We start from the raw sequence: 12,272 nt of genomic DNA, 5'->3' as shown, positions 1-12,272 counted from the left end.
ATGTTGCTTTTGAGTTAAAATTTGGACTAATCCATTTGTTGCCTAAGTTTCGTAGACTTGCAGGTAAGGATCCACATAAGCATTTAAAAGAATTTCATGTTGTGTGTTTCAGCATGAAACCTCAAGGAGTTTCAAAGGATTAGATCAAGCTTCGGGCTTTCCCTTTCTCACTGGAGGGCACAGCTAAGGATTGGTTGTATTACTTTCCTTCTGGATCCGTCAACTCATGGAATGGGATGAAGCAGATATTTGTGGAGAAGTATTTTCCTACTTCCCGTGCTGCCAACATAAGAAAAGAAATTTGTGGCATTCGGCAGTACAATGGAGAGAGTTTGTATGAGTATTGGGAACGATTTAAGAAACTGTGTGCAAGCTATTCCCATCATCAAATAAGTGAGCAGCTTCTGATTCAGTATTTCTATGAGGGACTTCTACTAATGGACCGTAGTATGATAGATGCTGCTAGTGGAGGAGCTTTGGTTAACAAGACACCAGATGAAGCAAGGAGGCTGATTGCTAACATGGCAGCAAACTCTCAGCAGTTTGGAATGAGAATGGATCACACACCTAAGAAGGTTAATGAGGTAAGTACATCTAACCTTGAGAAACAGATTTCTAATTTAACTTCTTTGGTGAGGCAGTTGGCTGTAGGGAACATGCAAACTGTTAAGGTATGTGGAATTTGTTCAGGTTCGGGTCATGCTACTGACATGTGTCCTGCATTACAAGAGGATGAATCAATGCAACATGCTAATGCAGTAGGACATTATGGACAGCCATAACGCAGGTATGATCCCTTTTCTAGTACTTATAATCCAGGATAGCGAGATCATCCCAATTTGAGTTATGGGAATCAACCAGTGCAAAATTGATACCAGTAGTAAAGACCACAAGTGAATCAACCACCTCCACCTCCACCTCCTCCTCCCTCAAATCAAAGTATGTCACTTGATGAAATTGTTAAGGCTTTGGCTAACAATACACAACAGTTTCAACAGGAGACCAGAAATAGCATTCAAAACATAGAGAGACAAATTGGTCAGTTAGCCTCATCTGTGAGTAAGCCTCATCTGTGAGTAAGCTGGAAGCTCAAGGTTCTGGAAAGCTTCCATCACAAACAGTCATGAACCCCAGAGAAAATGCGATTGCTATAGTGTTACAGAGTGGGAAAGAAGTTGATAACCAGACTCCACAAGAGCTAATGAAAAAGAAAAAGCAAGGAGCAAAAGAGTCCGAAGTTCTTGAAGTTGAGGTAAATACTGAACCTAAATTGAATAAGGTTAATAATTCCATTCTTACTCCATTCCCTTGCAGGTTGGCTAAGACTAAGAAAGAAGAACAAGAGAAAGAAATTTTGGAGACTTTTAGAAAAGTGGAAGTGAATATACCTTTACTTGATGTGATCAAACAAGTTCCCAAGTATGCTAAATTCCTTAAGGAACTATGCACTATGAAGCGCAAGTTGAGGAATAATGAGAAGATCAGTATGGGGGAAAATGTATCGGCATTAATTCAGCAAAAATTACCCCCTAAGTGTAAGGATCCAGGTTCGTTTTCTATTCCTTGCAGAATAGGTGATTCTAAATTTAAACGTGTAATGGTAGATTTAGGAGCATCTATTAAAGTTATATCAAATTCAATTTTTCAAACCTTAAATTTGGGTCCTTTGAAAGAAACCAGTGTCATTATTCAATTAGCTTATCGTTCTAATGCTTACCCATTGGGAGTAGTTGAGGATGTGTTAGTGCAGGTTAGAGAATTGATTTTTCCTGCAGATTTTTACATTCTGGATATGGAGGATAGTGTTCCCACATCAAAGTCAACTTTGATTTTGTTTGGAAGACCTTTCCTAAAAACTACCAAGACAAAAATTGATGTGGATAATGGTACCTTAACTATAGAGTTTGATGGAGAGACTGTCAAATTTAATATCTTTGATGCCATGAAGTATCCAGCTGATGACCATTCTGTTTTTTCTATTGATGTTGTTGATACATTTGTGCAGGATGTTTTTGAGTTAAGCAAGGAGGATGAGTTAGAAGTGGTGATTGGTCAAGTAATTTTAGAAATCAGTATCAATCAGCCATTAAGTGTAGAGGTTCAAGATGCAGTAATGGCATTGCAGTCATTACCTCTTGTTCCAAAAAAGTATGGAGTATCAAAGATTGACTTACCTGTATCTCACACAAAATTATTACCTTCTGTGGTGCAGGCACCAGTTCTTGAACTCAAGCCTTTACCTGAGCATTTGAAGTATGTTTACTTGGGAGACAATGAGACACTTCCAGTTATCATCTCAAGCAATTTGACAAAAATTCAAGAAGAAAGATTGACTAGGGTTCTGAGGGTACACAAGGAAGCAATTGGATGGATAATATGTAACACCCCTATTTGCATAGCCTGGTATATTTTACTGTCCCAGTAACCGGTGTCGGTCCGGACAATTAAGGGAATTAGAACCACATCTAAGACACCTAGTAAAGTCCTTAAAACAAATAACTAGTGATTGCCAAATAGTTAAGTATAAAGAAGAAAAACAGAACACAAAAAGTTAAATGAGCTGAGAGTTACAGCGATGGGTGACCTTCTCGGGAATGACTACGAGGTCAGTCTAAACTCAAATTTCAAATTGAAAAATGTGACGTTGCGGTCCTTAGGACTATTGCGAACATAATGGAAAAGAGAAAATCACAGAAAAGAACTGTTAAGCAGGTCAAATAATTAGGTCAGGGATCCGAAAGAAATATCGAATAACTTACAAACCGGATCGAATCGACAAGGGGCAATTTGGTCAATGCACCCCTAGAGTTGACTCCTGACCTAACTGTCCAATATCGGAGAAACAAAATTTTTGGGATCGAGAATTAAATTAAAGAACTAAAGAAAAAAATAAGATGAAAAATTCAAAAAGAAAAGAATATTATGACATCATACATTACCTAAGCATGATGAAATAAATTTTAAACTTTATAATTTGAAAATTTGAGGATAATCATTTAAAGAGACAATTTAAATAAATTAAAAGGACATTTTTTTTTCATTTCTTTCTTCTTGCCGTGAGCCTTTCTCTCTCTCATCTCTCTCTTTTCTCTTCCACTTCCTCTATGAAAGCTCATTTTGAGCTTAAAGACACCTTAAAATTTTCCATATTTTCCATAGCCCCTAGAATAAAAACTTACCATTTGGCCTTGTTAGAGTGATTGGAATTAAAAGAAAGAAGAAATCTTGAAGTTTGGAAGGTTGAGAAAATTGATCAAGTGAGGTAAGTCCAACTTCAAGCTTAAATTCTTATTAAGTTCATGAATTTAAGTTTAATGGTGATGAAATGCCATAAGAAATAGAGGAAATTATATGATTGGAACAGTATGGAATTCGGCTATTGGGTGGATGATGAATTGAGTGGTTTGGTTTAATCAAATATGAATTCTAGTATTGTATGAAGTATATGCATGATTTAGGTAGTTGAAAGTGAGTGAATTGTGTTAGTTAGAAAATTGGGGTTCTTGACTTAGGGTTTGGAAAAGAAAAATTGTAGAAATTGGTCAATGAATGTAAATGACCTTATTTGAGTTGAGAAATGGTCAATTGTGACCATTTGTGGTGTGTGTGATTTGTTAGGAATAAGTTTCAATTCAGATTGGTTAGGGTCAATATGCAGGCAGCTTGACCTAGGTCCCTTTCAGGGACCAAAACTGAAAATTTACCCACCCAATTGATGTGAGGTCAATTGGGAATGAAACTAGACACAAAATGGACCATTTTTCATTCAGGAATCATGCCTAGAAAGTGACCATAACTTAGTGAACAATTAGACCAAATCCGGAATTGGGCACACTGACCTGTACAAAATGACCAAATGAACAGTAGTTACGTAAATGACCATAACTTGGTCTAGGAAGGTCCAAATGACCTGAATTTTATATCGATAGAAAACTGAGACATACCCCCTACAACTTTCATGAAGAAAACAAACTTAAATTTTGATCATAACCTATTTGAAAAATCACCTACAGTTAACCCACAAAAATTGCTAAAATCCAGAGTTTGCCCAGAATTCTGGGTATCACCAAACCCGGCTAGCCATGTTCAAATGGCCATAACTAGGGCTACAAAACTCCAAATGGAGTGATTCAAAAAGGGAAATAAAGTTAAGACAATAAGGAACGACTTCTATGAAGACAACTTAGCCAAATTACCACAGAAACATGACCACTGGAATAGTGCAATACAGGGCACCAAATCTAAAATTTTGGAATTTCATCTAAGAGACTTATGATTTGAGAAAAACAGCCAAAACCAATAAGTTAGGCATCCAAAAAGTGGTATATGGGTGAAATTAAAATTCCCATACCTATTAAGCATTAGAAAGTCAACAAATTGACTTGAATAGTGTTATGAATAGTAACCCCGAAATACAAATTTCAAAGAACGTCAAATTAAGCATAATAAAGTTAGATTTAAAATTATTTTTGGACTTATGATAATTTATGGTACTGAAACACTGTAAAATTGTCTGTTTCAGTGGAAAAGTATACCGAGAAAGAACTCGAAGCATCGAGTCAAGGCCAAGAGGCGACTCATATAAGGTTTGTGTACAACATAAACATTCTTTAAAATTTCTTTGCAAAGTGCATGAAATGATTTGTGGTTTATTTATATTGCAAAATAATGATTGAAATGTATACTATACTTTTGATCTAAATTGTGGGAAATTTGATGATATGTGATTTAATTGTCAATAAATGTTTGGCAAATTGATAAGATAGTTTTGAAACCACAGTGTCATGACCATATATTTGAATGTCTCACTAGCATGACTAGTGGGAGAAATTTGTTTCAAATTTTGATTCCTTCTCTGGCTGAAGTGTTGAGGTGTGTGCCAGTAGAAGAAGAAATTTGAATGGGTACCCATATATTTGAGCTAGCTAGCCTTGTGATTTCTCATAAGCCTCCGGCTATTGAGATGAATATGTTTTGAATGGCATGATATAACTGTGTATTTTTATGAAATTGATTTGAGAATTCTTAAATGAAATTGTTAGACTAAAAGTTTATAAATCATGTTTTGTATATGTCTTTCATTTTCAGCAATTTGTTTGAATAAGTATGATTTGAATTATGCATAAATGTTATTTTAGAATGTTATACACCACTGAGTCATAGTACTCAGCGATGGCTGTTATTGTTATCGCAGATATAGAGACTAGAGGAGCAGCAGAGTGAGCTGCTGAGGATATTAAAGCTACACCCTTGAAGTTCTGTCGAGTATATTTTATACCATGATTGTAATATTTATTTTGATGTATGTAAATGTATGTACATGTATAAACTGGTCATGAGCAATTGTATAAAGTTTGTAATAATATTATTTTGGATTTGCTAATGTAAAATGGTTGATAAATGTAATTTGTTTTTACTTTAATGAAAAATGAATGGAAATATTGAGTACTATTTTGATGACAATTGAGTTGTAAATTATTGATTTGAATTTTGGATTTTGAGAAATGATGTTGAGTTGTGTTGAAGTAGTAATGAGTTTGATGAAAAAGAATTATTGGAAGTGTTTTTACAGGTTTTAGAAGTATTGTTTTCTTAAAATACAGACGGCACTCTACCTAAATTTTTCCAAAAACTTGTGTAAAAATAAAATGGACAAAATTTTGAACTAGTTTTTAAAATTATATTAAACGTAATAAAATACTCACCACTTCTAAAAAGTAAGAAAATGATTTTAAAATCCCTTGTAGAGTACTTAATGAGTTATCGGTAGGTGGAGTTCGGTAATTCATTAGGTATTCTACGGGATCATATTATGCCTTACAGAGGGGTAAGGTGTAACACAATAGCTGACATCAAAGGTATAAGTCCATCAGTGTGTATGCACAGGATTTTACTGGAGGATGAGGCTAAACCAAGAAAAGAAGCTTAAAGGAGGTTGAACCCATAGATGATGGAGGTTGTGAAAAAGGAGATTTTAAAGCTACTGGATGCAGGAGTTATTTACCCAATTTCAAACAGCAAATGGGTAAGTCCAGTCCAAGTAGTGCCAAAAAAATTAGGAGTCACTGTGGTAGCAAATCAAGATAATGAACTTGTTCCAACAGGGATTCAAGAGTGGATGGCGAATGTGCATAGACTACCGTAAGCTGAATTCAACAACAAGGAAGGACCACTTCCCACTGCCATTCATTGATTAGATGCTTAAGCCGTTAGCAAGTAAGTCTTATTTCTGCTTTCTCAATGGCTTTTCTGGATATAATCAAATTGTGATTGCACCAGAGGATCAAGAGAAGGCTACCTTCACTTGTCCTTTTAGAACTTTTGCTTTTAGAAGGATGCCCTTCGGGCTTTGTAATGCACCTGCCACATTTCAGAGATGCATGATGAGCATATTTTTAGATTACATTGATAGTTGCATTGAGGTGTTCATGGATGACTTTACTGTGTATGGTGATTCATTTGATGCATGTTTACATCATTTGACTTCTGTTCTTAACCGATGCATTAAGAAAAATCTTGTTTTGAATTATAAAAAGTGTCATTTTATGGTGGAATAGGGGATTGTTTTGGGTCATGTTATCTCTAATAGGGTTACTGAGGTGGATAAGTATAAAATTGATTTAATTGTGAATTTACCCTACCCCACAACTGTGAGGGAAGTGCGCTCTTTTCTTAGTCATGCAGGTTTCTATTGCAGGTTCATTAAGGATTTCTCTAAGATAGCATTGCCTTTATCTAGACTCTTGCAAAAAGATGTTTCTTTTGAGTTTAGTGAATAGTGCAAGGAGGCTTTTGACAAATTGAAATCTGCGTTGACATCACCCCCTATTATCCAAGCTCCCGATTGGACAATACCATTTGAAATTATGTGTGATGCGAGTAATTATGCAGTGAGAGTAGTTTTAGGGCAGCGTGTTGGGGTTTAATTACCAAGTAAAATGTGATTTAATTGATTAATCAAAGAGTTTAATTAATTAATTAAATAGGTTTGGTTTGCAATATGATTGCAAGGTCCCTAGCATGACTTGAAACCAAATCTAGGTTATTGGATGTATAGCATAAATTAAATTTATATTTAATTATTTAAATATGAATTTAATTATAAGAAATTAATTAATGGGGATTAATTAATCAATTAATTTATATTTGATAAAAATTAATTTGAAGAAAAGAAATTATTATTATTTTGAGTTGAGAACTCAAATTAAAAGTATATAAAAGTAAGATTAAATAATATGATGTCATGTGACACCATGAGATGTTGACACATAGCACCATATGATCTTGCCACTTGTCTTCCTATGATGGAAGACCACTTTTCATGATTTAAATGGAGCTTGACACTTGGCTCCATAGGATTAAGTCAACCAAAAGCAAGATGGGATCTTGTGGTGACATGTGGCAAGAGTTAGTAAGGTTTGACTTTACTATAAAAGGGGAAAAGGAAGAAAGAGAAAACAATTCTCTTCTTCCTCATCAAAGTGGATGGCAAGCTTGGCTCTCCCCTTTCTCTTCATTTGTTCATTTTAATTCAAGAAGAAATCTTTGATCTTCTTTGAATTAAATTTGCTAGAAAAAGTTTCTAGTGCCCTAAACACCCATTAACCGTCACTAAATCACTAAACCCCATTTTCAAGTGGTTGAATTAGTTTGGGAAGTCAATTTGGGGCTGCCATAGTTACTTCTTGGTGTGCTTGTGGTCGACAAGCTAGAGGGACTACAATTGGGGTCCTAGAGGCATCAAAAGCAAGAGGGATTCATCTATTGTGCACATTGGAGGTTAGTACCCAAAAACCCCTCTTTTAGTTAGGGTTTAATAGAATTAAATGTTAATTCACAATCTATGATGGCAAATGAAAGTTTAAAGCATTCTAAAATATGTTTTGGTATGCAATTGGGCATTGGAAATTGATTAGACACATAACTCATCAAGCATGTGGCATTTAACCCTAGATTAATTTTTGAAATTCAAGCTCCTAATGCCCTTTAATCCATGCTTCCACTCTTTCAGGAAGAAGTTGAGGTAGTTTTCCTAAATGAGAATCTCAAACTAATATAATTGTAGGGATGGAAGGGTTTTGGCTAGGAAAATTTTAAGGGTGGGTTATTGCTAGTCTACTATTGAGACTGATCGTGTTAAGTTTGTCAAAAAATGTCATGAATGTCAGATCCATGGAAACTTGTACCATCTATCGCCAAGTGAGCTGCATAGTATGACTTCACCGTGGCCTTTTTTGGTTTGAGCCAAAGATATCATTGGAAAGATTTCTCCCATAGCTTCTAACGGCCATATATTTATAATTGTGGTGATCAATTGCTTCACTAAATTGGTTGAGGTTGAATCCTACAGAGTAGTGGTGCTAAGCAAATGAGTAAGTTTGTGCCAAAAAATATAATATGTCAATTTGGAGTACCTCATGAGATATTATCAGATAATGACACTCAGTTTAAGGGTGATTTTCTGGAATTAATTGAAGAGTTCAAAATAAACATCATAAGTCTTCACCATATAGGCCTCAAACTAATGGAGCAGTTGAAGCAGACAATAAGAATATGAAAACAATTTTGAGAAAAATTGTCAAAATATATAATGACTAGCTTGAGAAACTCCTTTATGCTCTTTGGAGTTATTGCAATACTACAAGAATATCCATAGGGGCAACCCCATTCTCTTTAGCGTATGGAACTGAAGTAGTGCTACCCATTGAGTTAGAAGTTGAATCCTTAAGAGTGATGATTGAAGACAAAGTTCCAGAAAATGTGTAAGCTTAGAAAAGATATGAGGAATTGGCCTTGATTGATGAAAAGACAATGGTGGCCTTATATCACATGTAGGCTTATTAGAGAAAGATAGCCTAGGCCTTAAACCAAAAAGGTCAGGCAAAGAAAGAGTAAAGAAGGTGATATGTTTTTGAAATAGGCCTGACACATTCCTTTTAAGCTAAAAGGAAAATCCAAGCCAAATTGGGATGGCCCATATATTTTCAAGAAAATTTTGCTAGGAGGTGCCATGAGAATATCAAACCTAGATGGAAATGAGTTTAGGCAAAAGTTAGGGTAAGAAAAAATAAGAAAAAGAAAAAAAAAATAAAAAGGAGTGAAAAATAGAAAAATAATAAACATTAGGGTGAAAAATCAAAAGGCAGAAAATAATAAACATTAGGGTGAAAATTCAAAAGGCAGTCTAGGCAAAAATAGAGTGAGTGAAGATCTGGATGGAAAACCTAAAAAGGCCATTCAGCAAATTGTAAAGTTTATTTCTGACTTTGAAAGATTAGAAATTTGGCAAAACTAAATGTAAAAGGGGTGATGGTATACTCGAATTAATAAAGAAGGTTTTTATTGCAAGATAAGAAATGGATTTTATTTAGTTATGATTGCAAATGCTTGTGTCTAGAAGGATACATCAAATAGCTAAGTAGTAGGACAACATGTTTTAGTTCAATGTGAGTTTTCTTATCATGATAGAATAATCAATGGTGAATTCCTTGATAGCAGTTTGAAAAAAGAAAGAGCTAAATTGAAAACCTAAAAAGGCAGTTTAGGTAAAAATAAAGCTCACTAAGTTGAAAATCCAAAAGAGCAGCTTAGGCAAAAGTTAGAGTAAGCCCATTAAAATGAAAACCTAAAAGGGCATTTCAAGCAAAAATTAAGGCATAAATAAGGAAATACACAAGCAGATAAGTTTAAACATGGTCTTAGAATGACAAGCCATAGTAAGAAAGAAAAAGGACTTCATAAAAAAATTAGAGTAATTGTAATTTAACCTAGAGGTAGTCTCTTGGTGTACATTTTTTTTTTGGTAACTTTTGAAAGATTTTTAACTCCTTAGTGAGTTTTCCCTAATACTGTAATTAAAGCCTTGAAATTTTTAGAAAAGTCCCCAGTGATATTCATTCCCATTGAAGTTCTTAAAGATATTCCTTAGTGGAAATAAGAATGCATACATGAAGGATAGAAAGCACATAAATCACAGGCAGTTTTGAGGTCCAGTCATCTCAGTTTTTAAATCATGGATCATTTTTATTTATTTATTTATTTTTAAGTCCTTAGACTTTATTTAGGGTGCACGACATAATTGTATAAAGCATAGAAGATCATGCATCACCATAGTTTTCAAGTGTCGAACTATGTGTGGGTCTGATTCATTTTCAAAAGGGATACATAGGTAGTTTAGGACTGTGGTCCTAAATACGAATGCATAAATTTTCAAATCACACAATTATCATTGTTGTGGGTTTGTAGCTAGTTCCATAACACAGAGGGTATCGACATATCAAGATACACTCGAAATTTCAAATTACATAGTTATCATTGTTATGGGTCTGTAGCTAGTCTAATGATACAGAGGTATCAACAGAGCAAGATACACTCGAAATTTCAAATTACACAGTTGTCATTGCTGTGAGAATGTACCTAGCTCTATGACATATAGGGTATGGACAAAGCAAGATACACTCGATTTTCACTATTTTGAGATCATAGCTAGTCTCATAGCTTAAAGTCCTGAACTTAACTTAGGCAGAGGTATATAGACATAGCAAGATATACTCAATTTTCATAGCTGATATCTCAGTTACTTTCAAACAATTTTCAAGGAATTGTGTTGTTACTTTGAGGAAATTTAAGCAATGCCTTTGCATTGATTTCAAATATTGTTAAAGTGGGAGGCAAACTGTAGACCCCTATTTGCGTGACATTATGGGCTTGTGCATTGAGGCTGTGAGGAACTCCATGATAAAATAATTATATGACTGTGAGGTATATTTAGAGGCATTAAAAATGGATAATCATATATATGGCATGTTTGTTGGAGAAAATAATTTTGAAGAGAAAAAAATTATTAATTTAATTTAAATAAAATTTATTTTTATTTAAATTTAATTCTAGGAATTTATTTAAAAAAAATTAACTAAGCTTAATTGGGTTCTGTGGGTCCAATGAGGTCTAGTGAGGAATTTTGATTAAATAAACAAAAGCTCACTATTCTTTTTATTTTATTTTGACAATTAAAGAAAAGGAGAATAAAAGTTAAATTGGAAGTTTTTCTCTCTCCTTGGAAATGAAAAAAAAAAATCCTCTTTAAGACTTCTTAAATCTTCTTGTTTTGGGATTACATAAACTTCCTATATAATTTTTTTACCTAAATCCTATAAATAACTCACAAAAGGAGGAGAAAAAAAAAGGAGAAAAGAGAATGGACTCACCTGGCCACCAAAAAAAAAAAAAAAGGAAGAAGTGACTCTCTCTCATCTCCCCTTCTTTCTTCCTATTTTTCCTTTTCTATATTCTTACTTGCTTTAAGAAAGTATTCAACATTTGATTAAGGTGAGTGTTACTAAGTGATAAATGTTCAAGAAATGTGCCATATGTTGTATTTTAATGATTATATACTTGTAATTCACCCCATATATTCACAACATACATGTTTATGTGGTGAATTTGAGAGAAAATAATAACTCTGCACACTTATTTGTTTTGGGTTCATATTTTTATTACTTTTTATACTTTTCTATTTTCACAAAAATTGTACAAAAATTACATTTGTGTGCTCCATGAAATTCTAATAATTTTAGCTCAAGAATCATGAGAAAAAAAAAAACTTCTAATTTGAGTTAGTTATGGCCATTCAAAGTTAGAGTGTTTGCAAAATCTGATATGCAAAATAGCCTTATTTCAGGGCCTATATCTTCCCCATTTTTTAATTCTTTTTTGTGTTTCTTAATTCTAAAAATAAGCTTAGGATCTTAGCTAAATTTTCTTGTTAGTTTCATATCAATACCTTTTGTGATTAGTAAGATACGCCAATTTTAAAAAAGTAATGCCGATCTATCTCTAATATGAAATAGTCATGAACTCTAATTTTTGTAAATTATTAACTGAGGTTTATTGATCAGTTATTAATGTATTGGCATGCTTTTGGAATTTTTGTGTAGCTTTCATACATGTATTGATGACATTAAAAATTTAAATCTCAAAATACTGTAAGCCTACCCAGATCTAGAAATTTTATATTGGTTTATAATTTTTTGTTTTCAAGTTTTAAATTGTATTTTGATCGAATTTTAATAATGCATAAGATATAGTATGATGAAGTATTAGAATTGGATTAGAAGACCCTTGGTCATTAGGTAGTTTTAGTCAAATAGAAGTCTAATTAATTAGGATATAATTGTTATACTTTATTTCAAATTATAAATAAAATTGGTAAATAGCTTTAAGACAATAATTGTGTGGAGTTTACGTGGAGCTTAATGGAAGCAAGATAGATA

At 33.6% G+C, this 12,272-nt stretch overlaps 1 non-coding gene across 1 annotated transcript; it reads right to left on the bottom strand.

Annotated features, from left to right (window-relative positions):
* Positions 1–284: 284 nt before the first annotated feature.
* LOC131173682 (small nucleolar RNA R71) lies at positions 285–391 on the bottom strand. The gene has a single exon (XR_009143996.1). It is a non-coding gene; the product is annotated as a small nucleolar RNA R71 (small nucleolar RNA).
* Positions 392–12,272: the final 11,881 nt, after the last annotated feature.

Source organism: Hevea brasiliensis, chromosome 14 (assembly GCF_030052815.1).
Source record: "Hevea brasiliensis isolate MT/VB/25A 57/8 chromosome 14, ASM3005281v1, whole genome shotgun sequence".
Taxonomy (NCBI): Eukaryota; Viridiplantae; Streptophyta; class Magnoliopsida; order Malpighiales; family Euphorbiaceae; genus Hevea; species Hevea brasiliensis.
This window is presented reverse-complemented; position numbering and strand designations above follow the sequence as displayed.